At 27.8% G+C, this 26284-nt stretch overlaps 1 protein-coding gene across 1 annotated transcript in view; it reads right to left on the bottom strand.

Moving 5' to 3' along the window:
- LOC121114169 (uncharacterized) overlaps nucleotides 1–26284 on the bottom strand; it is a 270674-nt gene that overhangs the window by 36875 nt on the left and 207515 nt on the right. Inside the window, exon 2 of the mRNA XM_040708039.2 lies at nucleotides 7145–7255. The gene's annotated coding sequence lies outside the window, so the exon portion shown is untranslated. The remainder of the gene's footprint in view (nucleotides 1–7144; nucleotides 7256–26284) is intronic.

Consider the following 26284-nt stretch of genomic DNA (forward strand, 5'->3'; position numbering starts at 1 on the left):
CCTCTCAAATATTTTGGGCTGGCTGACGGGGTAAACGGTGCTCCTGGTGACGCCCATCTGCTTCGAGTGTGGGAATGGAAAATAGTCCATCGCGTTCAAGTACTATTTTCTCGACTTTTTCGTAAGCTAGAGAGCTCAGATTTGTTTTGTTTTTTGTATCTAATTGTTTATTTTTTAAGATATTGAAATATGAATTAATTTCAATCACTCAAACTTTATTTACTATTGAATTAGTAACTATTCTCATTTCAATGAACCACTCGATATTAGATTATATATTAACACTTTTTTACAGCTTTTATATTTTCCTCCCATTTATCAATATATTGTACAATAATTTTGCCTTTGTTTTAAACAATTTTGTGGAAATGGCTTGTCCGTGACTTCCATCTTGTAAGCACAAACTCAATTATTACTAAAGCTCACCACCTTCTATTCAAACATTGATTATAGTTGAATATTATTATTTTTAGGGGGATATTATCCTTTTTGTGCATTATACTCTATAAGTTTGCCATCAAGTTAAACCTTATCTTTCTATCTCAAAGTCGGAGAACTCTTACGTGGAAAGTTGAAATTTTTATTATTGGAACCTTTTACTAATTGAAGAAATAATAAAATTTATATTTCTGGTAGGATGAAAGGGACTCTGAGTCGATCCATTGACTGAGGAATGAAGCTATCAATAATCATAATATAAGGCACTAAAACTTTTTCTACGATATCATTTTCTCCAACCTTATTCTTCAGTCTACAGATCGACTCGACTCCTTCTTCTCCCTCCCTGAATACTCCATTAGACAGGAACTCATAACCTCCTCCACATAATCAGACCTTTCACCCACTTTCATCATCCTCCAAAGTGCGAATTACACTTTAATATCTCGAAAAAGTGCATTTATCTACTTACAACTATATTATGTTATTTGTTTCACTTAAAGAATATATTTTACTTATTATTTCAACATTGCAATAATTGAATTTTTCAATTTTCTTCTGCAGTTATTTCCAAATTTTTATTTTTATTTAAATATATTATCATTACTTCATGTTCAGAGTGCAATACATGGACTTTTAATTTATCTCAAATTTCTTATTAATATTAGAATGTTGAGTAATTATTTGTGATATTCTGGTTTGTCCATTAATTTTGCATAAACTAACAATAATAAACTTTTCGTCATCACGTCATTATGAGTGAGTAAAATGCCAAATAGCAGCGCATCTCAGACCTGCTATATGCTGAAACTGAGGTAACAAGGATTATGGACATCGTAAAGTGTTGTAGAAGCCTGATTGTCGAGGTGTCCAAGATGAAAAATGATGGAGAAGACCTCTTCAGGAATGCAGAAAGTTGAGGCCACTGTTCTTAAGATTTTAAGAGGGATCACAATTTCATGTCCACCTATGAAAAGAAGATCAAGAAGGACCTACCAAATCGATGGATTTCTTTGTTAACGAATTAAAAAATTTATTTGCCTTTAAAAAATATTTATATAAAATACATAAACCTTTTTTTAATTTTTTTTTGTCTTATGATCTCGCTCAAAGACGATTTCAGGGAAAATAAAAAACCCTACTAGATGAATAACTAATAAAAGTTTTTTTCCCCTCCTTCTATCACACAAGTATAAAAAAAATCATTGAGTTATTTTTTTTCAGAAAGAATAGAATAGAAAATAAATCCTTTCTTAAAAAAAAAATATTAGACATATTATAAATGTATATTATACATACATAAAAAACTCGAAAAAGAAAGAGCTATTTATTGATTTTATGTAACCTTTCTATTTTTATTTACTATGGTTTTTCGTTTCCAGGTGAATCGTCTTGAAACAACATCTCCAGAACTAAAGGAGTTAATCGCCAGTAAAAAAACAAATACTCTAAAATTTAAGTATACCTATATATATATATGATATAAAAGAAACTAGCACAAACACGCTAGCATTACCATTGCTAACTTTTCATGATCCTTCTTCAACCATAATGACGAATGGAGATACATTCAAAGATTAACTCGCTCATCTTCTTCCTAACTCCCTTTTTATATTTCGTATTTAATGCACTGTTATTACAATAATTCGTTTTTGGGATATTTGATTTTTTTTGGTGTATTTTCGAATGTACGATCTAAAGCTTAAAAAAAAACTTTGAGAAACTCAAAATTTTGAACAACTTTCAATTTTGTCTAAAGTCTGTTATCTGTCTCCGTTTTTCAAAAAAAAATCATTTCGGTCATTGTTCTTCTAAGCGGTTGCAAAAATCCCACACCAACACAAATGAACTATTTTAATACTATGTAGGATAAATATGCGGCAAGGACTAATATAAAAACAGTATCTCAAGGGATGGAGAAGATAATCAAGCAATTTATATCCATGATGGACAGTTTTGATGATATTGGGATACTTCTTAAATATATATAAAGAAGTAGAGTCTTGAAAGTTGTGTTTTAAACTTATTTAAATTGATTTTGTTAAATATTTTTTTAAAGTAATTTTTATAAGTTGAAGTATTGTTAGATGATTTAAGTACTACTTTTCTGATGTGTATTTCACGTGAATAAATTTAGGTAAAAAAAAATTCAGAACCATTCTGTCAATAAAAGCCAGACCATTAGCCAACTTCTTGCCTGTCTCCCTGTGACCTTCCTCAAGCCCATAGCTAAGCAGTTTAAGGCGTTTCGGAGAAGAAAGCTTCCTTTAACTCTCATCTAATTTGAATTCGCTTAGAGCAGCCATCATGACACTATGGTTCTCCATGAACCCAGCCTTCATCGTCAAGAGCTACCAATCTTTTCACCAGCCTGTTGAGGCTATTATTGCATGTAAAGGAGAATATATTGATTAAAAATTCAACTAAATATTGTATTTAAACATATCATAACATGGTTTTGAGCTGTTTTAATTAAACAGATGAAAACTCTGCATTTCCTTATCATGAAACTGCAAGTTTTGGGTCCCCACTCTGTATAATTATGAAATAAACAACATAACCTGCGGATTAAAAGTCTAATTATAGGTCCTTGGAACATGTACCCTTTTTTTCGTCATTAAGTTAGTACTAGACATTTAATTTAATTTATTATTTTTAATGAAGTAAAATAATTTAATACAGGATTTAAGAGTTTGATGTTAAGCCTTGAAAAATCCAGGGAAAACGGGATATAACTTTTAGTAACTACCTAAGAGAGTGATACATGTACAGGTAAAGAAGTTCAAGGCATTGTCATTGTGAATAGGTAGAGGGGAAAAAAGACAGAGATACTTGACTTAAGTGGAAAAAAAAAAAAAAAAAAAAACGTGTCAAAATGTTTATTTTAAGTATTATTGGTGTTTTTTTTTAAAATGAAAGACTAACTTTCCTTATTTCGATATATATATTATTTGATTAGGAATTTCTTTTTCAAACATTACACAACCATAAATATTTCGGGATATTTATTTTAATTTTTGTTTGTTTGAAGACTTCTCTTTTTCTCCCTAAGCTTCCTTGATTGAGGAGGAAGAATAGGAGAAGGGGAAGTATGAATGGTAGTTCAGTAGCCCATTCATCAGATCTCATATTTTATGAAAAACATAAATTATGTGTCAGAAAGTTTTGATTTTTTTCCCAATAGTTTTGTTTTATATTTAGAGCAAAAAAAACATGTTCAATTAATAAGAAAATCCAAAGTATTTTTTATTCTGTTGTTGTTCTATTAAAAGAATTCGGTGTACAATATTGAAGTCTTTGGATTGTCTGTAATACCTATACTCACGCATGTAGGTAAGTAGAAATATAAAACGAGTAAAACTAAAAAAAAAGTAGCACAACAAGAATGAGAAAGCACTTGGAATATAAAGATAGGGGTTCAAAAAATAATTAATTTGTTGTTTGTTAAAATGTGAAATTATTTGAGGCAGTCGAACCAATTGAATATTTATTTATGTATTGTAACATGAATACGAGGCAAGTGGCGGGCCATTTAATTTTGAATTGGATTTAAATATGAAGTCGTAGATTAATTAGTTTTTTTATATTCTTAAATACGACTAAAGTTAAAGCTATGAATAATTTCATGAGAGTCCCTGGTTTAGAGTAGAAGTGTAAGGCAGTACAAACATTTCAATGCTTCATTCTAGCATATGGCTAGCTAAAGAGTGTCGACCTATATGTTATCAAATAAATGGCAAAAATAAAAAAAATGTCATGTCAATGTCCAATAAAAGCAATATAACTCAAGGAAATATATGTAAAAATGCTGTGCAAATATACTTATTTAATACCAAGCCAACATTGCTCTTAGTTGGGGCTTGTATAGAGAAAAATTAAGTATATATTTTTTAGATTTGAATTGGAAAAACAGTTAGCACTATTTTGTATTTTAAATTATATTTATTATTTATTAGATCGTTGTTGTGAAAGCTTCTTCCTATATTAAAAGTATTTTCTATGAGTTTCACAAAAAGTTTAAATGTTTTAACATTGAAATATGAAATTATATTCTCCTTGTACTATTGCTAAATTAAATGTAAACTATTTTCCTCCTAAATTATAAAACAACAGCAAAGAATCTTTGATTATCAGTACCATTTGATTATCTCTAGCTTTCTCTTTGTACTGTACAAAATTTGCAATTTCAATTATCAGAAGTGACAAAATTGCATCGTATATTATGAAAAATGTTAATTAAATATTAGTATAACTAGTTTGAAAAAACTGAATTTTGTACGTAAATCTCAAAGCACAAATGTTAATATGTTCTTCTCGATCCTTAAACACGTCTGAAGAAGCAGTTAATCGTGAGACTTAAAGCCGACTCAAGTCCATATCATGAATAATTACGAGAGTGCTCTGTTAGTAATATCTTGAAATGAAGGTTGTAAATGTGAGTTTTCAAATTAAACTTATTTAAGTTATATTTTTGAGGTTATTTAAGCTCAGAATGTAAGTGTATTTTGAGCAAGTTTTATCCCTCCGTCAGTGAATTGGAATATTATACATGCCAAAATTTATAAAAATGCTTCTCATTTAACCACAAACTTATGTAGTTAGCATTATTTAAAAACGAAAATCATTTATTTTTTTTTCCAAGTCTTTTTTTCATGCAAGTTTTTTTTAATTGATATTAATGAATGCAAATAGATTGAACAGTTAAAAAAGCAATACAAAGTTAATATGACGTAATTATGTTAATCGTTTATTTTTTTATCAAATAATTAAATACACTTTATTTTTAGGCCTTATTTTTTACACACTTTATAAAAAAATGTTCACAAAAAGAGCGTTAACCCCTGTTTAGGTTCAAGTTATTAGTAATCACGAGTATGTAGATATGAGTAATTTTAAATGTAATATGTAAATTAGAGCCTCAAAATCGGATTTGTTAAATTTCGAGCCTCGATTATTTTCACAGTGGCTGAGACGCTAGTTGCAACTTAATTCAGAATCAAAAAAGAAAAAGATTGAAAGCCTTATTTTATATAATAGGCACTGAAAGGTCTTTACTAATGTATTTACAATTATTTTTTCCTGGGCACTAAAGGTGGTATTTTAGTTAATAATCAATAAAATCCATAGAACAATATGAATGAAATGCTTAACGGGGAGTTACATAAAAGCAAAAAAAAAAAAAAATGCAGTCGGGAGAGGATATTCTTTTGAACTGAATGTGTGTAGGTTCGCACTCCAGTTTTTCCTAGAGAATGAAATATACTTTATGTATATGGACTTCAAAGAAGATACTTTTGTCAGATAAAGTAAATTCAATACTATAATGTTTGCTTATTCTTAATCATTGCAACTTCCTTTGACCAATTTATGGGGCATATGAAAAGCACACACATTTAAATGGGGATGGAGTAACAGTGAGGGGGCTTTAAATTTGATTATGCAAAGTAAAATAAAATTAACGTAATAGTAAAAACTGTAGAAAATACAGAAAAAAAATCTTCAAAAAGAAATTATCAATTTTTTTGTTAATTCTCACATATAAAGTTAAAATATTGCTATAATATCTAAATTACTAAAATAGGAGGGAACTCTCTTTTTGAAGAATACATCTTTTGTTTTTGTTATCACCACAAGGACTGTATTTTCTTGCCTTCTAATGTAAAACGATACAAAAAAACATTTTGTAAATATATAAAACTTAAAATCATTATTTATAACATTAGTAACAGATTAATAAAGATTCTTAACCCTTTTACATCGACGGGACACTTGTGTCCATATTTTGATTCATTTTTCAATGCTTTATTTTTCATAATATTTAAATATTTTTAAATTATTAGAAAGAGTAAGCGTATATCTCTAAAATTTTAGAAAAAAACATTGAATCATAGGACTTTATATTTGTCGTTTATATAAGCATTCAAACAATGTTATTTTTTGGAATTCCATAAAATAACATTGTACCTATCATATGCTTTTCATGTATGTAAAATTTAAATTTTTTATTAATTTTTTAATATTTTCAAAGTATAAGGAGTATTTGTTGTGAATTTTGCTTTGTTTTGATGAAAAATGTAAATGTTATGTAATTTTAAAATTGTTGGCACAACGGTATCCTCTGGGTTTTAGAGGTAATTTTTTTTTCTCTTTTTATTAGATTTTAAAATTTGTTCAGGATAAGACATTTATCTGTCATTTGGTTTTTTTCCTTTTAGACTATCCATATTAAAGTATTCTTTTTTAGTAGACCGATTAGCAAGTAATAAATGTACATAGAAATATTTTTATAAATACTTTATTATTGAATGTAGAGTTGTTCATAAATGGAAAAACAAAACAAAGAACAAGAGTATGTCAATAATACACTTATATCTAAGATTAGTATGTATTTTTAAGTTAAAATGTTTAGATTGTAATAAAAAAAGATATTTAATTTAGTTTGTACATTAACTATTAAATGAATGTTTAAAATGTTTTTTTCATTCATTAGTAAAAAGGATGTGTAACCTTTTTAAGCTATGTTTTCCCCATTAATATTCCGAGCCATATATAAAACAAAGAATATATATAAACAACAGGAAATACTTAACTATTAGCCAAAAACAACAACACAAAAAAAAGTATTTTGAATTAATCCAACATTGTTTCTCTACAATGCGAACAACACTTACTGTGTATAAACGACATTTGATGATATGTCACTTACCAAATTTCATGTTGCACTTTTTTGGCAATGTTTTGCTAATATGTCAATGGTCCTCATACAACAAATGCTTAAAAACACGCCATAGACAAAGTTAAATCTCCAAATACATACCTGAAATAAACAGAGGAAAAAAAACAATTATATTCGCACGTTCATATATAATAAGTAAACTCTTTTTACCAGTCAATGATACAAAACTTTTTTTGTTACTAACTTTCCTTTATGATGATGTGTAAATCATTAATACGTGAGTGTGTGGGTAAAAGTATATTCAAGGTATGTACACTAGACTGCACCTAAATGACAAAAAAATGAGAATTTGATATCTCTGGATATTTTAAATTCTGCATTTTATTCCTTTAAACAAGAAAATAACCATCAAACATAAAAAAAAAAAAAAAAAAAAAAAAAAAAAAATGATCCCTCATGTACGCATTTGATTTCAAAATCTGTAAATGTCGGAAAAATGGAAATTTTGTTGCTTTTTCAATAAAATTATCTATTTGAATCGAGTAACAGAATTTTTATACGATAAAGTACTATAATAAAACATAGATATTTTATTATCAAATATACTTTCGTTGTTCATTGATGTTGAATAAGACAACCTATTAGAACAATTTATAATTTTGCACTATGAAAACTGTCAATTAAACTCTTATGAATACAACCTTTAATTTTTTCCCCCTTAATTTCTAAGGATGATTTGTTTTTATTTAAGAATACTTTTATTTTGATATTCTAAAAGTTTATTTATTATGAATATTGAATTCCTTTTTTTGGAAAAACTTTCTAGAGGAAACTATGAATCAATAATTGCTTCGAATTATTATTTTTTTAAATTTAATTAATATAGAAAATTCAACCCAATTTAATATAGTCTCTCTTGTCTACAAATTTAAGCTGGAGCAGTGGTTACTTATTTTACTTCATGTTCACAGCTTTGTGTGTGGCATGGTATAAGATGTGTGTTGCAATACTGTTCGCCTAACCTCAATCGGGATGATCATTCAATTCTCAAAAATCAAAAGTATCAAAGATTTGAACAATGCTACAGAGCCTTTTATGACGGTAGTCGTTCCTCAAAGTCAACTAATTAGTTTTATCGAGAAAAAAAATGATAATGAACGAAAAGTAACAAACTTATAGAGCATAAAAATATAATATTTTTAATGAAAGCAAATCGACCTTGGAAATTCAGGAATAATAAATAAAAGGTCATATTTTTAAGAATTTAATTGACAATTTTCATAGTCCAAAGTTATAAATTGTCAAAATAGATTATCTTATTTGGTCTAAATGAAACAACAAAAGTATATTTGATAATACTATACAAGACATTTTGTATCAAAAAAAGAGATTTGATTAACAAAAATGAAGATAAACTCCAAAATACATGCGTGTAACACGCGGTACCAAACGATAATATTTATTTATTGGTAGCATGTTTGGAACTAAAATATTTATATCACAAGGCAAGTTAGAAAAACTTAAAAAAAATATTTTTGCAAAATAAATGTTTTATCTATAATACTTAATACAGGCAAATCCTGTAACTCTGTTCAAATCGATAATTGTAATGAAACAACACTAAATTTTCCTATTTTTCAAAATTTTATTGATTTCTAAATCAAATGCGTTCATGAAGTAAATTTTTTTTGTATGGTTGATGGTTATTTTCTTGTTTAGAGGAATAGAATGCAAAATTTGGTAATACCAAATTCCCATTTTATGTCTATTGTACATATAAAAGTACCCATTAAAAAATGACTTGCTTGTCATACAGATTGAAAGACACTTATTTTAGAGACAAAAAACAAAAAAAAAATGTGTGATCTTTTTATAAATAAATTAAATTTTCCTATGTTTATGATATTTAACAAAAAAAATTAAATGTTAATCCCTTCACATTTAAGGGATTTTGTATTTAATTATCTTAAAGAGTCATGGAACGCAGTAGCTCAATGGACAACGAGCTTGGAAAAAATTATTCTCATAATCTCAGTGGGCGTATGTTTACGTCTTGGTTATTCATCGAAAAGGAAATGTACTAATGTTTATGGAGTTCATAGACAATTCCTAGTCAGATGGAGTAAATGTAATAATTTAATGTTTGCTGATACTTAATCAGCGTAACGCCACCTAGGAACATTAAAAAAAACAGTAAATCTTTTTAACCCTACTCCATCGTGGTTTATTGAAAAACTGTATACTTAAATATTACTTCATATGATTATCCTGAATTGTGTATACGCTGGGTCGTGATATTTTTAAGATATTTTTTGAAACTTAACACCTCAGCTTATACTACTACAATTTGATTTTTTTCCATCCATAGAGAGCCAGGAGTTTCTTCTTTTTTTTTTATATTAAATTCAAAACCTTCGATTTTATTATCATGCCAACAGAACAACAAAAACAAAGGACAGTATCCTTGGAACCCCTTGGAGTGGCTTGTCCGAGGTAGTTGACTTGTAAAGCTGTAGTCAAAGTCTGGTACAAAATTTTTTAGAGAACCCAATCCCAAGATCTTAATCCTTTGAGTTATTTTATTTTGTGGTAAGGAGTCGTAGACCTTCAGAATCCAAGATAAAAATGTTGATGCCTTGAAGGGTGTAGTCAATCAGCAGTAATCTGCAATATCGGAGGCTCACATCAAAAATTCATATCATATAAAAAGCTATGCTGGTAGACATTAATAATATTTTTTTATTGTACAAGTACTTTTAATATGTGAGGAAAGTCTTTTTACGTCCATGAAACGCTAATAGAACCCCTAAACAAAATTCCTGTCAATATTAAAACTATCAATCTTGTTCATGGGGGCTCAGACACAAAGAACACTCGTATAGTTTCATTTTTGTGAGTATTGGACTTGATTACATCGTCGTGAAAGCAGATAAACAATACATATACAGCCTTCTGATATGGAAACAATTAAATACTTTATGGATTATAACTTATGAAGCAAATATCTCAAATAACTTTTTGCTCCTTGTATGTAATAATATGAAAAGAATTATTAAAAAATACTTTAATTTTTAATATATAAATACTAAAAATTGAATTGAAATCAAATCTGCTCAAACAATGATCTCATACTAAAAACTTGTTAATATAATACCTGCAAATACTATTATAGAACATTTTAATCGTTTTTTAATATTAACTTTTATACAATTTTTGTACTCGTATACTTATGTACATAATGACATTTTGGCAGTTAAAAGTGCAAACGTTCATGCTTCCTATTGCTATTTTTACTCAATACCTATAACCAACGTATAATAAATAAGATTATTTGAATCCCTTCCATACAAGTTAATAATAGGCTATGAAAAAAAAGTACTCGGAATAATATATAAATAAATATCTATGAATATTTTTTTTTTCTATCTTTCAACATTTGATTATATTTGTATGTGATTAAATAACAATTTTTGTAATCTAATAATGTACACATTATAATATACTATATAAATACACATTTATATAAATAATAAACCATTATTTCATCATATTTAAAAAAATATAAATATCAAGTTGCAGTTTTACATTGATGTAATACACTATATGTTATATATAACTCAAATCAACATATCCCTAGAGTAAAACAAAAAAAAATTATCTTTTCCACATTTACTTATATTGTAAAAGACATTCATAGATAAAAAAAAAGTCAAATTTGAGCTATGCTGTCAAATGTCATATTATAAAACCATGCCACTAATACAATCTAAGCTTTAAAAAAGTTTAAAATAAAAATAAATTTTTTAGAGGTTTTTATTTATATGAATACTTTTTTTTTTAAATTGAAAAATGTATTCAGAATGAACTAAATACAAATTTCAGGCACAACTAGTGTTTTTTTCTAAATGACAAAATGATTGCAGAAAATTTCAATTTTGATTGGCAGGTAAAATCTACAGGGTAGGGCAATAGTAAAACGTGGACAGTTAATTTAGGTTTATTTCAACATTACTGCGAAAAGTTTTTTTTTTTTTTTTTTTTTTTTTTAATATTCTGTTTCTGCTATTCTTTTTACATAGACAAACTATACTAATTATTTACTTATTTCATCATCATGAACGAGAAATAAGCAAAAAGGTAGGACATTTCAGATCTATTAGATGGGCATGACTTTGATTTATTTATTTCTAATTATAACTGACTTTATTTTTTCCAATTGGTACGGAGCATTACCTACACGTCATGGAATTATGTAATATTTTTATATATGCTGTCTTTTCTCCTAACCATTTGGAATGCAGAAAAAGAAAGATTCATGTATTTTCAGACCTTTTTTTCATTAAAAAAAAGAATATATAACAAAAAGTATATATTATATAAATTAAAAGGGGGAATATGCATGTACCATTGTATAAACAAAAATATATATATTTTAGAAAGCAGTGTTTTAAAAACTTAATCATAAAATTGAATATAAACAGACATTTGTGTATATAAAGGTTGCAACAACGTAACCTTAAATATGAAAATCAATTATCTGTTTCAATTTCTAATTTAAAAAAATAACAATTTTTTCATTACATTTTTATAATTTGAAATTTGCAAAATACTTTCAAATAACTTCTAAAATAATGACGCAAAAGCCTTGTGGAATTTAAGAACTCAAAATTAGTGCCCAACATTTTCAATACCTTTGCTAAATCCCTGATAACTAGTTTTGCTAGCAACTAATCATTTACAATTATGAAATAAAATATATTTCCTAGAGGAATTTTCTCAATGAATAAGCCTTCTGAAAATCTATATATTAGAAATAAGGTTATTTCTGTTAAATCTTATAGCTTGGGTTTGTGTGAACTAATTGAAATTGCGTAGAAAACTGTTTATGTAATGTTAGTTAAGCTATATCGGATGTCAGTCTTACGGTAAAATGAGTTCTGAAAGAAATATTCAGGTCAAGATCTATACACTTCTCAGTAAGGAAAAAAAACCTACAGAGATTTTAAATAACTCAAAGTGTCCAAGAAGACAGTCTCTCTCGCCAAGCAGTGCCTCTTTCCGCAGTGACAAGGAAGATGCACAAATTAAACGGTTCTAGGATGTTATGCCCCAGGCAGTTTGGCCCTGCGAAACTTTCCCCTGCATACATATATTATAGCATAGATGTATCGTCCACACCTAATTTAAAGTTAAAAATGAGTCTCCGCCCAATTTATGTCATTGATAACATATTTTGTATTAATTATTGTAAAATTAATTCAATTTTAATATATTAAAAAAATATATCAAACATATATCATGAACAACAAGTGGCTTTTGGATGATCCTGAGGACGTACTTTTTATAACAAAACTAAAACTGCAATCTTTTCATGTCCTGTTCGTCTTCATACAGGAGGGGGCAAGGGGCGTGGCAAGCCAAAAATAAAGCTCAGATTGTAGAACCTCTAAATTCCTACATCTGCAGCTTGAATAAAAGGTCCCAACGAGAGTGCTCACATTAACGGGGGCTCTCTGAGACAACGCATCCAATCCTCTTCTCGTTTTTCTTCACCAATTTCGAACAATCAATATAGTTTTTAAATTGGTTCAAAACTAATTCATTTTCATAAAATGTGTTATGAAGAATTTAAATCACAACACATCTTTTTATTCCATAGCTAGGTCTTGAAGTGTAATTGCATCTTTTACATTGGACTCATAATAGGAAAATGTATTGATTTTTAAATTTTTTGTCGTATGTTATGTGTTTGTATTAACTTTTTTCTAATTTTATTTATTAATAAAATAATTTATTTTTAAATGCTTGTTTTTATTAGTTTGTACAATCCAGTTATAAAATTGATTAAACATAACTCATATTATGATCTGAATAAAAAAAAGTCAAACAAGACTTACTCAAAGGTTTGGAGTAGGATTCGAACATTTTTGATCAAAGATCTGTAACTACACCTAATCGGAGTTACTAAATTATCAATAGCCGGAGACATGGAGCTTAAATTGTTGTTGTAAGAGTCTAAATGAATAAAATGGATACTTCGGTTCAATTAGTGAAAAGGCTTGTTTTCATTGCCATTGCTCCACAAGTGAAAAATTAATAGGGATATAAATGAAAATATTATATTTTCATTCATCAACTAATTTTAAAGTTTCTACATTTTCTCTATTACTATTTTGATTCAATAGATTACCTAAATATATCTTTTTATCGTCAATTAGTTATATATATAAATTATACTTAAAATGTGACAATTCTTCCTAGACGTGAAATATTTCTTCAAATTTTAAGGTTTTTTATTGGCATACCGGTATAACATCTGGTAGATAGCTCAATGATAATAAAATAAGAACTTCTTTACATACCTTCATTTTAAACATGAAGATTTTGAAACAGAAACTAAATGGACCAATGAAAATTAATAAGACAAAAATTAAGCAAAAGTATTATAACATCTTTAGGATTAAAAATAAAAGTGACAATTAAACATAGGACTAGTATAATGTCAATTAATTAGGTGAGGTGTAAACGAAAATATGATGAAATATAATTAAGGACCCAAATTTTTTGGGAGTAGATGATATTTCAAATTTGTCTGAGCTGTAACAAAAATTTGATACGAATTGTATACCAGAAAGAAAAAAAAATGTTAAATTGGATGGCGGATGAAGTTTACTTTCTGTACATAGCAAAACCAGATTAAGGCATTTTTCACAACATACAAAGTTAGTGATATGATAACTTTCTTTTTGAGACGATAATTAATTATTATTTGATTTTAATAACTATAATTTTTTTAAATTAATGATATATAAATAGTGTTTATTCATTTTTGTTGTCCAGTCAGTTAATTTAGTCTAATAGTTCTATAAGACGTGAAATTCAAATGTGGAGTAGCAATACATAAGGTTTTCAAATACAAATAATAATTATAAAAATAAACAAGAAATTATATGTTTATTCTACCATGTAACTTTATAGGTGAATTACTCTACATCAATGTTTTTTTTGTTTTTTTCTCACTTCTTCTCTTCTTTCTTTTCTCCCTCTTTGCAGAAGTATGCATAAGTGTATTTTAATCTATATACCTATGCAATTGGGAACATATATAATTGTTAAGTAATCATATATTTATTTTTTGTTGGTGGTGCTGAAGAATCAATTCTAACAATACTCATTCAACCCAAAAAGGAAAAAACGGGGACCCCTTCAAAGTGGCCTCATCGACTGTTAGGGAGAACATCTCTTGACAAGACCACATAGACAAATTTAAAGAGGCTTCGAGTGAAACAAAAAGATTTAAAGACTTCATCAAGCGTGTTTGGGATCCTATCCGTACACCAAAACAGATGTACTTAAAATACCGCATCTCGTCTCGGATCTTTTTCACAGAAGGGTTCTTCAAGGACGACTGGTAAATCTGCAAGGAATGTATTAATAAAACGACAATAACATATAATTTGAGGGATTGCTGCGCCCTGAAGTATATAATACAAGAAATTAGCGTAACTGTGGAGTCCAAATTGGTTAGGAAGCCATCCAACCGCGAACTTTTGTATGTGTTTGTGGGAGCCAGCGATCTCGAGCGAGTGGCCTCGAAAGTTGTAATCAAATTGCAGGGTCGCTTAGCTTTGGCTGCACTAAATGAGTTCAGATGGACAAGGTTGGCCGAGAGGAGAGAAGATTGATGGGATGGAGGAGAGGAACATCAAGAAACTTTGAGGAGCTCTTTTTTTTGTTATTATCGCTTGCTTATTTATTTTTTTTGTTCTCTTCTTTTATGTATATTTCCTAGGTTAATATTTTGTAAATGTATATTAACGAATTTCTTTGAAAAATATATTTTGTGGTTGAGGGGTTGGGGGAGAAGGGAAAAAAAAAATTATCCGACCAATCTTATAATATTTTATAATTGTGTTAAACACACACACGAGTATTGTTATGCTTGCCGGCGTTTTTTTTCTCTACTTCTAGTTTGTTTTTCTTTTAATAATTTAAAATCATGGCCTTATTCTCTTTTTTTTCATGAATTGTCTCTATGTTTCATTTATTGACGTTTGTTTCAGAAAATAATATATTTACCTATTTTTTCAAGTGATCAATGTTATCATGAGTTATTCCAGTCAAAGATCCATATTTAAATATAATGTAAAAAGAAAGTAGGAAGTTAAAGTTGCCATCATAATAAAATATCAAAATTACTTCAAAACTAAAAAAATATCAACCCAACTTTATTATGTGCCGTACCTTCAAGTTAAGTAGTGACGATAATAATGATTTGTTACATTAAAATATGTACTATTTTTTGCTTAACATGTTGAATAATCCATATTGAGAATCTTAATCAAAAAAATAATCTTAAAAACCACCAGATTTCCCTTCTCTCGCTCTCTCTCTCTCTATTATATATATATATATGTACTTTGGAGGATGAGGCATCCTTGATAATATTTTTTTTTGAAATGAAGCACAAACATATGCTCATCTTGGAAATCAAATCAAAAATACTATTTTTCAAACTTTTGATGAATTAGAAAAGGGAGATCAAGTCCAAGTACAAGGGGTAAAACATGCATTACTTAATGTGAAGTATCTATAAATGCAAACAGGTTCATCAAGAAACGTTTTTCTCCAAATACAAGATAAATATGACAAACTGCAAAGGTACTGAGAATCTCATAACTATGTTATGGATATTTCCTACAAAATGTATTCACTCTTTGTGGTTTAATAAGAGGTCCTTCCTCTAGACTCATTAATAAAGGCGAGTTGCAATTAATATTTAGATATGAAAAGAAAAAAACAGACCTTTTATTAAAAAAATTAGCTTTTCTTTCAACAAAATTGAATCATACTTGATAATTAATTGCTTTTGTTGTACACTCTCAAGTTTTACCTCCAGAAAATGAAATTTTCCGACATAATCTTTTACGAGACGATCAAAAATTCAATGATTGATTAGTTAGATCACAAATGAGGGGTTTCAATGGACTATCAGATAAGTCCATATGTATGCATTCATGATTCATCACTTTTTAAAAGAATTAATTCTTCTCTTTTACAATATTTAATAAAAAGAAGAGTTATTTATTATTTATTTTTAAAAGTTATAATAACATGAGGAGTCAAGTGCCAGAGCTTAACGCCACATGAACATCGCTGGGAGTGCATGTGAAAGGAGACAGTTCAACACCGCATGAAGGCTATCAATACCGCCAATGGTGATCCCATTGAGATTTAATTATTATCAAAGACTGTATGGAGAAAATTGAAAAAAAAGTTTATCTTTAACTAATGAATAAAGAACTATTTTTAATTTTAACTATAATTGAAAAGTGATCTAATTTCCATGCAACGACTGTTTTAATTTATAAAAATCAGTTAATTACTTCAATTTGTAATATAATACATTTATTTTTTCAATTCATTTTCATAATTTGAAATTTGCAAAATCAATTAAAAGCAAATAACTAAAAAAATAAATTATTAAAATTGACGATTCTCAATATTGATATTCAAAAATGTGTAAAACGGAATTAAAATTTATATTACCATTATGAAACAAAAATTAAACATTTCTTATTTTTGTAAAACATGTTTTCTGCCTTTTGAAAAGGTAATTTGTATTGAAATATCCTGTATAAGGATATAAAGCTTTTTGACGCCACTTGAAGCCCATATTGCCGCCAAAGGCAACTACATTAATAAGTAATTGTTCAAAAAGAGTGTTTGAGGAAAGTTTAATAAAAATAAAATTTTATATTTATCCATTTAAAGAAAATATATGTTATTAAAATTATAGTTATAATTTCCATGCATCACCCAGTATTCATTCTAACCAAATAGAGGCAAAGGGGGAGGGAGTTGAACATAGACTTAATGCAAATATACTTTTTTCACAAGTAGTTGCAAGACTCAATAATTATTTGTCATATATTTTTTTGAATTTATTCTCAAAAATATATTTGTATATATTTTTTTTAATATATAAATATTCCTGTAAAGTATGTATGCTTATAACAAAGCACTTAAAAGGACTGCATCTGATACATATACATTTATATCTAATACAGTAGAGAAAATATATCTTATAAACAAACAAATGCAGTTTCTAACAGGTATTTTTATGCATTTTAAGTAAAAGGAAAACACAGTTAATTCTGTTGTATTTATGTGAAAACTATATGATTTTTGTTATTTTTACTGTAGACATATTCAACACTAAGAATTTGTCAAAATATATTATTTTACTCCTCAAAAAATAATTTTTCTATCACGGATAGATTTTAAAATATACAAAGAGTTGTAAATCCTACATAATTTCAGTATGCTTTAAAAAGAAGCTAATAAATGACATGATAACTCTGACAATTTGAAGAATGTTGGGAAGGAGAGCAGCCTAGCTGTCATGATGTTATATTAGATCAAAAATAGCAATGGAATGCAAGATATATACGCAAATACCGCTTTATATTATAAAAAAAAAATTATTACTCAGTCAAAATTACTTGGAAACTAAAAACTCTAATTCTATACCAAGTGGTCCATTTAAGTCTGAACACTTTGAATTTAAACTTTATCAAGATATAATTTATTAATGAACAATACAATATCACACAAATTAATACTATAAATTGATATAAGTAAATATAAATAGTCTGATCTCTCTTGATTTGTTCAAGGGGACGGCAGAAGGCCTGTCACCAGCTGTATATGTAGTCCTCTATAATGGCGTCCAATTTCTGGATGACAGTGGTTTTTAGAACCTCAGTGTTCGGGCGATAGCCACTCATGGTCTCATGAACTTGAGCGGATTGGCTAGTTATGTTTTCTTTAACTCAAACGTGTCTAGTTTGGTCCTTTTTGATATAGTCATTGTAGAAGGTGGTCTCCAAGTGACCAACTGCTTGGAGTTTGGGAATGGAAAATAGTCCATCACGTAATATTGTTTTTTAAAGTACTAACAGATCATCAAAATTATAAATCTGATTCATTTATAAATCATACTCTGTACGGAAATTTTACAGTACTTTTTCTCTTGAAAAAAGTTCATTCCAAATAATATATATATATATATGTTTTGAGTATATCATAAGAATAACTAATGACAAACACTTTAAAATTAAAAAAATATATTTAAAACAAGTTTTAGTATTAGTTGCAAGAAGATTCTAAATTATAAAGTATACCAAAATGTGCATCACATGTGGCACTTTATATTGGAAGAGCAGTTAAATAAGGATAAAGCTTCACAAATGGCATTGTTTATCCTGATATACTTTTAGATGATCAGCTAGCATCAATCAATTGAAAATTTGAATTGATATATCGTTTAAATTAAATATGTTGTAGCTCCTATGTACCTGGTCTAATCCTGAGTGGCAATCCTCTATTCCAAGGTTTTCACAGACTTTATAATTATAGAAGTGTGCCTGTCATTGGAGTAGTCTAATAGATAATTAAATAGCTTTGCATTAAAAATCACCATCTAATATATTAGTTAGTTTTGTTTGGCAAAGTGGTTATCGATGAAGTGTTCGTTCGGCAAAATGACATGCGATAAAGTGACGAAGTGTCCAAGAACCAGTAAAAAAGATGAATGTTTCTTTGAAAATACAGAGAAGGTCAATTTGAGCCAAAAGCCACATTATGGTTCATATCACTATTTAAAAGAAAGGACATCTTCTTTAGGGAGAAATTAACTTTAAAACTTTTATCTTTTTTAAAAATTTAATTTCATAACATTAAAAATGAATTTTTAGTAAAATAATTTGACAGAATCAAGGTTAAATATCAAATTAATTTACGAAAGAAAAAAAGAAGATAAGCCCTCATAAAAAATTTATTTTTACAGAATATGTACGACATTCCATGTTACAAAGATTTTTAATATTAATATATTCGTTATAACTTTTCAAAAAGCAGATTTCTTTAATTCTCATATGTAAAAACTGCAGAAAGCAACTACTCTATTTGCTTCAAATTGAACATATTGTTTTTCATACACACTTTTTATTTTTCTTCTCTTAGAAGTCTTAATTTTTGTAAATAATTCAAATGTTCTCAAAACTTTAGTTTTTAAAACAACAAGAAAGTAACCCGTATTCCTATGATGTTGCCTATTAAAAATGTATCAACTTTGATATTTAAAGAAAGATATGTCTAGAAGAAGGAATATCTGCCTTTAAACAAATGGGAAAATACCAAGTTAAAAAATTATTTAACCACTATATGTACATTTTATAACATAGTTATGTTCCTTTGTCACAAGAAATATTTTATAAAGGGATATATTATTATGTGCATATATTCGATTTTAAATTCGTTTTCACATAAAAAAATATCCTTTATCTAAGTTTTTGATTTATCTATCAATCGGTCATGATATATATCATGATAGTTTCAATAAAAGAACAAGTTAATTCGGAGAAAAAAAGTAGGAAAAAATTGTATGTTTGGAAAATAAAAAAAAAAGATTGTAGAATTTATATTTTATCTAAGTGCCTTTGTATTGAAGTATGAAAAAATGAACACATTATACTGCTTCAAAATAAAGTCATAATATAATTTTTAATGTGCGATAGTATATTTTGGATCGGTTTTTGGACTGATTTCCTAAACAGTATTATATTACACCGATCTTTTCTATCATTCAATGATGCAAAGTAACAATACGTCAGTCCTTCAGTCCGACCTATCTTTTTATTTTCTTCACTTCTAACGGGATTGAATAAGATAAAAACGCATCAAATTCTGAAAAATAGCTAGAACGTATAATAGTTAGTTATTGTCTCTTTGAAAGAGGTAATTATGAGCAGCTGAAAGGACGTAGTAAGTAATTATGTAGCTCTGGTCATATTGTGTTCATTGAGCCTTATTGTGGTAGATTCAATGACATGAAAAAGTCATGGGTTGTCAGGGTCTAGATGTGGTGATGACACATGCCAATATGGCAGAAAGTGTCGCCGGGGACCCAAATTTACTTTGATAATTTATTTACTTCTATTCCTCTTTTGAAGGAGTCAAGTTTTGAAGGTAAATTTTCATTTAAATTATAGATTGATTTGAGATATTTTTATGATTATTTGTTAAAAACAGATTATAACTATGATGAAACTGAATGTAAATATATACATATTTAGCGATTTAATAATTTGTATTTCATTCATTTTATAATTGCAATGTATCCTTGTTATTTATGCTGGTATTGGTGGAACTGGCACAATGCACGAAAATAGAGTGGGACCTATTCCTTTGCCTAGCAAAAAAATGGTCGAGAAAGAATTTGAGAAGGTAAATTGGTATACTAAATTCTATTCAGATATTGCTGTAGTTGTGTGGAAAGTTAATAGGGCAGTGTATTTAAATATATTCCTTATTCCAATGCAAGAAGGTGGAATAGAGTAAACTAGAAATATAAGAATATGATAGTTCCTGATAGAAATATAATAAAGGCATGGGAGGAGATGATCTCTTGGATGCAATAATATCTATATATGGAGTGAGAATTCGATACAGGAAACCGTGGTGGCCTATTTTCAACTAGTCCATTTATATTTCTGCTGTTCAAGCCTGGCGACTTCTGAAGGCTAAAACCAATCCAAATATTACTTATTTAGAAATCATCCGTCAGTTTCTTCAAGAGACTCTCATAAAATATGCAACACATAGACAAAGACCCAGTTCCAATATAATTTTGAGAGGAGCAGCTGGCTAAAGCTTGAGAGGCGACAATAGCCCCCCCCCCTTATCAGGTCTACCTCTCAATTAAGACGTTGTAAAGGTACTTTCTGCAAGAGAAGGGCAAAATTTGAGTGTGCAATCTGGATTTCATCCGCATTGCTTTTATAGTTACCATAAACAATAAAAATTATAATATTTTATCGAAATTATAACTCAAGTTATTTGTTAAATTAATTTTTCAAGTTTGTCAATGATGTCTCCAAATCACATACATATTTCTTGCATCTAAATGTTACTGTTACTGGCGATAGGTTAAATAATTAACCGGCCCCTCCCCAATAATTATCGCCTGTAATGGGTTATGTAAAATCTGTATAAAAAAATTATAGCATTCTCAGCAAATACTACTGCATTGAGATAGTAATTAACAAATTAATAAATACAATCATTATATACTAAAATTAATTCTAATAAATAATATATATTGAAAATAGAAATTTTTTCTATTACTAAAAGAAAAAAACTTTTTTTTGTTGTTTTTTAATTGGACAGCATCAATTTTTTTAATATTTTTTTATATATTAATTTTGGAGTTTTTTGGTTTTAAATGAAAAGCTTTCTTATTATTCAAAGTAAAAAACAGACTGTTTTTGTTTATGTCTGTAAATGAAAGGGTAAAACTTTCTCCGCATATAAGCATTTAAAATTAAATATATAATTTATCAAAAAACAAGTGGTTTTAGCACTTTTTGAAGAGGCTAAACGTTTGCAATACTTAAAGGCCATAATTTTAAAAAAACTAACATTTTTTCTATTAAATGATTCATTGATTATATAGTTAAAATTGCATCTATGAATTTGTTGAGGCAAAAAATTGTGAAACTCCCAAATATGGTAAGCATGACGTATAAAGTTAATTATATGAATTATATTTTTATTTTAAGACAAATATCAGATAAATAGTGTTTTTTTTATAAAAAGCTATTTACTTACAATCCGTTATGTATTAAAACAAATCTAATTAATATATTTATTAGTTTGAAAAAAGTTAATATTGTAAGATAAGTTTATGCTAACTCACTTTATTCTTTTAGAATCATATTAAAAAAATGAAAAATATAAGCATTATTCATCTCCAAATAAAAGAGGGTAATTTAATAAATTCGAATGACCTCATTTTTAAGAGTTAAGTGATTCGGTATTTCAAATAAAAGTATATACATAAAGTGCAAGTTATTTATTGTAAAATACCGACTTAATTTAAAAATATGTTTTTGTTTTTAGAATATTTAGATTTATTTCAAACCTGAAAAGGTTGGAAAATAATCATGTTACTGTTATCTCTAAAATTTTGATTGTAAAACTGTTGAAGAAAAAGAAATCTCGTAAAGCTAAGAGCCCTCCAAAATCTATTAATTTAGTACATTGCAATATCCTTCAATATTTAATGAAGACACTAGACGTTATTATCTTTATTGTATATTGTAACCATTCTTTCAAGAAGTTTGATAATGGTCCAAAGTTAGTTGATAGTTACCCAATTCAATCCAAATATCAAATTACCATTTATTTATTGATTAATTGTGGGAATTTTTCCATGCTTAACAAAACTAATTTGTTTTAAACCAATCAATTTTAGAACCCTGATCAGGAAAAATGAGTTAAATAGGTAATACAGTATATATAAAAGAGTTATAATCACAGTTTTGCTGTTGTGACTGAAGTGACTAGGGATTGGGCAAATGTTGAGATAAATAACTCTTTTAAGATGAATAAAGTAAAAATGTTGGATCTACTCGATTTTTTTATATTATTAGTAGATCGTCGCCGTGTTAACATCTCGCTCCGAATGATGAATCTATGCCATATTTTGGTTTAACTTTTTTAAATGCATAACATAATTATATATATATATATATATATATGTTTAAATATTTTTCCTGGCGTAATGTTATTTTAATTGTTGAAGGTTCTCATCACTACACCAGTAATACGTTATCTTTTGGATCATCATATAAGAGCAGTTAATTTTAACAAAGGTTTTGTTTATCTAGTACCATAGGTCTTACTCCCACCTGTAAGAAAATGTTTAAATTCAGAAAACATTTTAGAGTTTTGGTGTTACTGGGATAGTGTATTATATAAGATACGGATTTTTCATTTTGTTGGAACAAATTCTAAAACATTGGGATTCCCTTAGTATATGAAAAACAATGTGAAATTTAAGTATCTTATCATATTTTACAAAAGAAAGAGTGTATTTGTAGCTAGACATACTTAAATATTATCATTTATTATTTTCTTCAATTTCATCATTATCAATAGTAGTGGGTGGATTTAATTTATTTTCAATTTGCGGGTACCACTTTTTTGATGGGTAACCTGATCCGTAAAATCCTAGATACCTTGAATTAATATGGCTTCTCCCAAATGAGTCATTTTTTTCTTTAATTAGTTACAATAAATTATCGGAGTTAATTAGGACCCGAATAAAAGATATACAAATTATGCACTAAGAATTGAAAGTGTATAAAATATATTGAAGAAGGAGGATCCATGACTCAGGGGTGGGAAAAAGGAAAACAAAATATTGTCGATAGACTTCCCTGTATTTAGAACTGTATGCTTGATTTGAACTGCAACAAAAAAGTAGCAACTGATGAACAAGCTAATTTTAGACGGGGATAGTATAATTGTTAAATACACAATCCGACGTGCATGTGCAAGTATGCATGTATTTCCATTAATAAAAACATAATAAATTTGAATTGTCACTGAAACAAATATCATGCAACAATTGAACCATGGATTTGCTGGAAATCTAAATATTTTGCAAGATTTCCCACATTAAACAATCTTAATATATATTCAAAATAAAAAAAGTTAGGGTTCCGAGACAAAAACTACATGACATTGTTCTATATTTGCTTAAAAATTTATTGCACATGAGGATATTTCATATTTTTTATTTTGTTGTAATGACCAATTATTACTTTCAATATCAGTTTCTTTTGATAAAAAAATATAAATGGAAAAGTTTGAGCAAAATTAAATAATATTTAAGGATAAGTCAACGTCCTTAAAGTTTTGAAAATTCCCAACTTTTTCCTCGATTATCTTGGTAACGATTTACAATGATTATTAGCAATATTTATGTGCTTCTGAGAAATAAATATTTATAATGACAAAAGGTCAAGAAAAGACGACAATATTTATATAACGTTTTCAGCTCAAAGTTATTTTTTCATTTATCTCTTCCAAAAAATTAAATGCTTTGTTTTGTTTGCATTTCTTCTTAATTTGGAATATCAAATCAGTCCCTTTATCGGTCCTTCATAGATGTCCAAAATTCAAATAATTCTATTTTTAAACAAAGGAAAAGGATTTTTACTTGGCAATTTAGACATTTCAACAAAATGAAAAATAAAACACACCCTATTGCCTATATTTTAGCTTTTTTCTGTATAGAGAACAATAATATCTGTCAAAGTAATATCATCATCCATGTAGGAAAAAGTTTGTCCATTGTTAAACTATTGTGATTACGTACATTATTTGTACCAATGTATTTAACAAAGTCTATCAATCAGTAATATCAATGCTGTTTTCCTTTTCTTGTGTTTTTCTTTTAACAAGACACAAAAAAAAAAATAATACATGAAAATTAATATTAATGTGCAAATCTTAGCCAGTGTTGCTAATCTTTTTGCAATTTTTATCTTTTTTAAATGTTTAGACCCCTTTTGTGTGAGAGTATTATAATAAAGAACATGTATATTATATGACATTGAATGTTAGAAACTTGAAATAACATTCCAATAAATATGGATACAATTTTTTTTTTAAGAGAATTCCATTTTTTATTTTTGTCGAAAAAATTCCCATATCGAAATTCTTAAAGAAAACTGGAAAAAAATGATTTGTTGTAATTTTGTCAAAAAAATAGTAATTACAATTTAAATTCATTGTAAATAGGAACACAAATCTACCGAAAAGAAATTCGTACTTGGAAAATGACAAATATTTCAGTTAAATATCGCTTTTTATGTTTTAAATTTATATAAAAATGAATTTCCCAATAATTTTCTACAATCTTTATTTTATTTACAAATCCAATATTCCATTGGAAATCATTGTTTGTACCTGAAAAAACCCAAACTGCAATTTTCACAGTTTCTTTTTGAAAATTACTTTTTTAAAATTAGATGAATTTAGAAAAAACTTTTTTATTTATAAAGTTGTTTTTTTGAGACGCAAGTCACTTTTAATTTATAATTAACCCCCCTATCTAGTCTCCTTGAGCTCAAATTAATAATTTTCTTGTTTTAGGTATTCCCCCCTTACACCCCTCCAAAAAAGTATCGGCACGTCCGTCTTAGGCTAACCATGTTTAAACGAGGTAGTTTTTTAAAGTTTTAGGCTTCAAGACCCAACGGTGTGGATACCCATAAAAAATCCAAACTTACACAAAATCATCATAACTTCTCGAAGAAGCCTTTGTCCCTATAGGAAAAACTTGGGAGTATTTTTCTTCTGTAAGGCGATCTTTTTTTTCAAATAGAATCATTTACATTCCACAAGAATCTTAGGCCCATTTTTGTTGTTTTAAGCTGCACCTCAATAATTTTATAAAAACGAATTTTCGCAGGTCTCCATTGTGACCTAATTTGTATCCAACTGCGTTATTCATAAACAAGAACAAGTGCTTGTCACATGGTCCCAGCTCCAGACTGTTGGTTGGATGCATGATAACGTCCCATCCGAGCTCGCAGAGCTTCTGGTGCGTCATCAAAAATGTGTGTGGCCTGGCGTTGACTTAAAGATGTGTTGTTTTGTCTCCTACTCACCAATGCTGGGTGCTTCTGTTCGATCAACAGCTTCTAACATTCGACTTACTTACAGTAGAGGATAGAATTGCAGTATACAATCACACCTTTACAAGATTCGTATGTTAATTATTAAATTACTTTTTCCCAACAGATACACAGAAATGTGCGTAGGTATATCAATAAATAAATTAACCAACACCATTGTAAGTATATTTAAGGTAAGAAGCATATAATTTTTTTTTATATTTTGTCAAACAACATTTTTTTTTTGCTTTGGTTAGATTAAAAATAAAACAATCCATAGAATTAATTCAACTTTTTTTAAAACATATATATATATACACTTTCTGGAGCACATAATTAAAGCAATATGTATTCAACTTTTTTGTAATTTTTAATACTTTTTATGAGTTTTTGTATATCCATTTAAGTTATTGGTGAAGGTGATTTTAAGTTGATTCGGGTAATCCTCTTAAATCTTTTTTACTAATCTTCAATTTTTGTTATTATTGTCGTTTTGTTTTAGGTATGTATGGTTATGTCTCAAAAATAAAAAAATACAATTACTACATCATCATTTTTTTTGTTCTTTCATAAATAAAGATTGTAAATATTATTATAAATACAATACAAAAAATGGAGCTATGTACTTTTGCCTTAA

Source organism: Lepeophtheirus salmonis, chromosome 3, assembly GCF_016086655.4.
Source record: "Lepeophtheirus salmonis chromosome 3, UVic_Lsal_1.4, whole genome shotgun sequence".
Taxonomy (NCBI): Eukaryota; Metazoa; Arthropoda; class Copepoda; order Siphonostomatoida; family Caligidae; genus Lepeophtheirus; species Lepeophtheirus salmonis.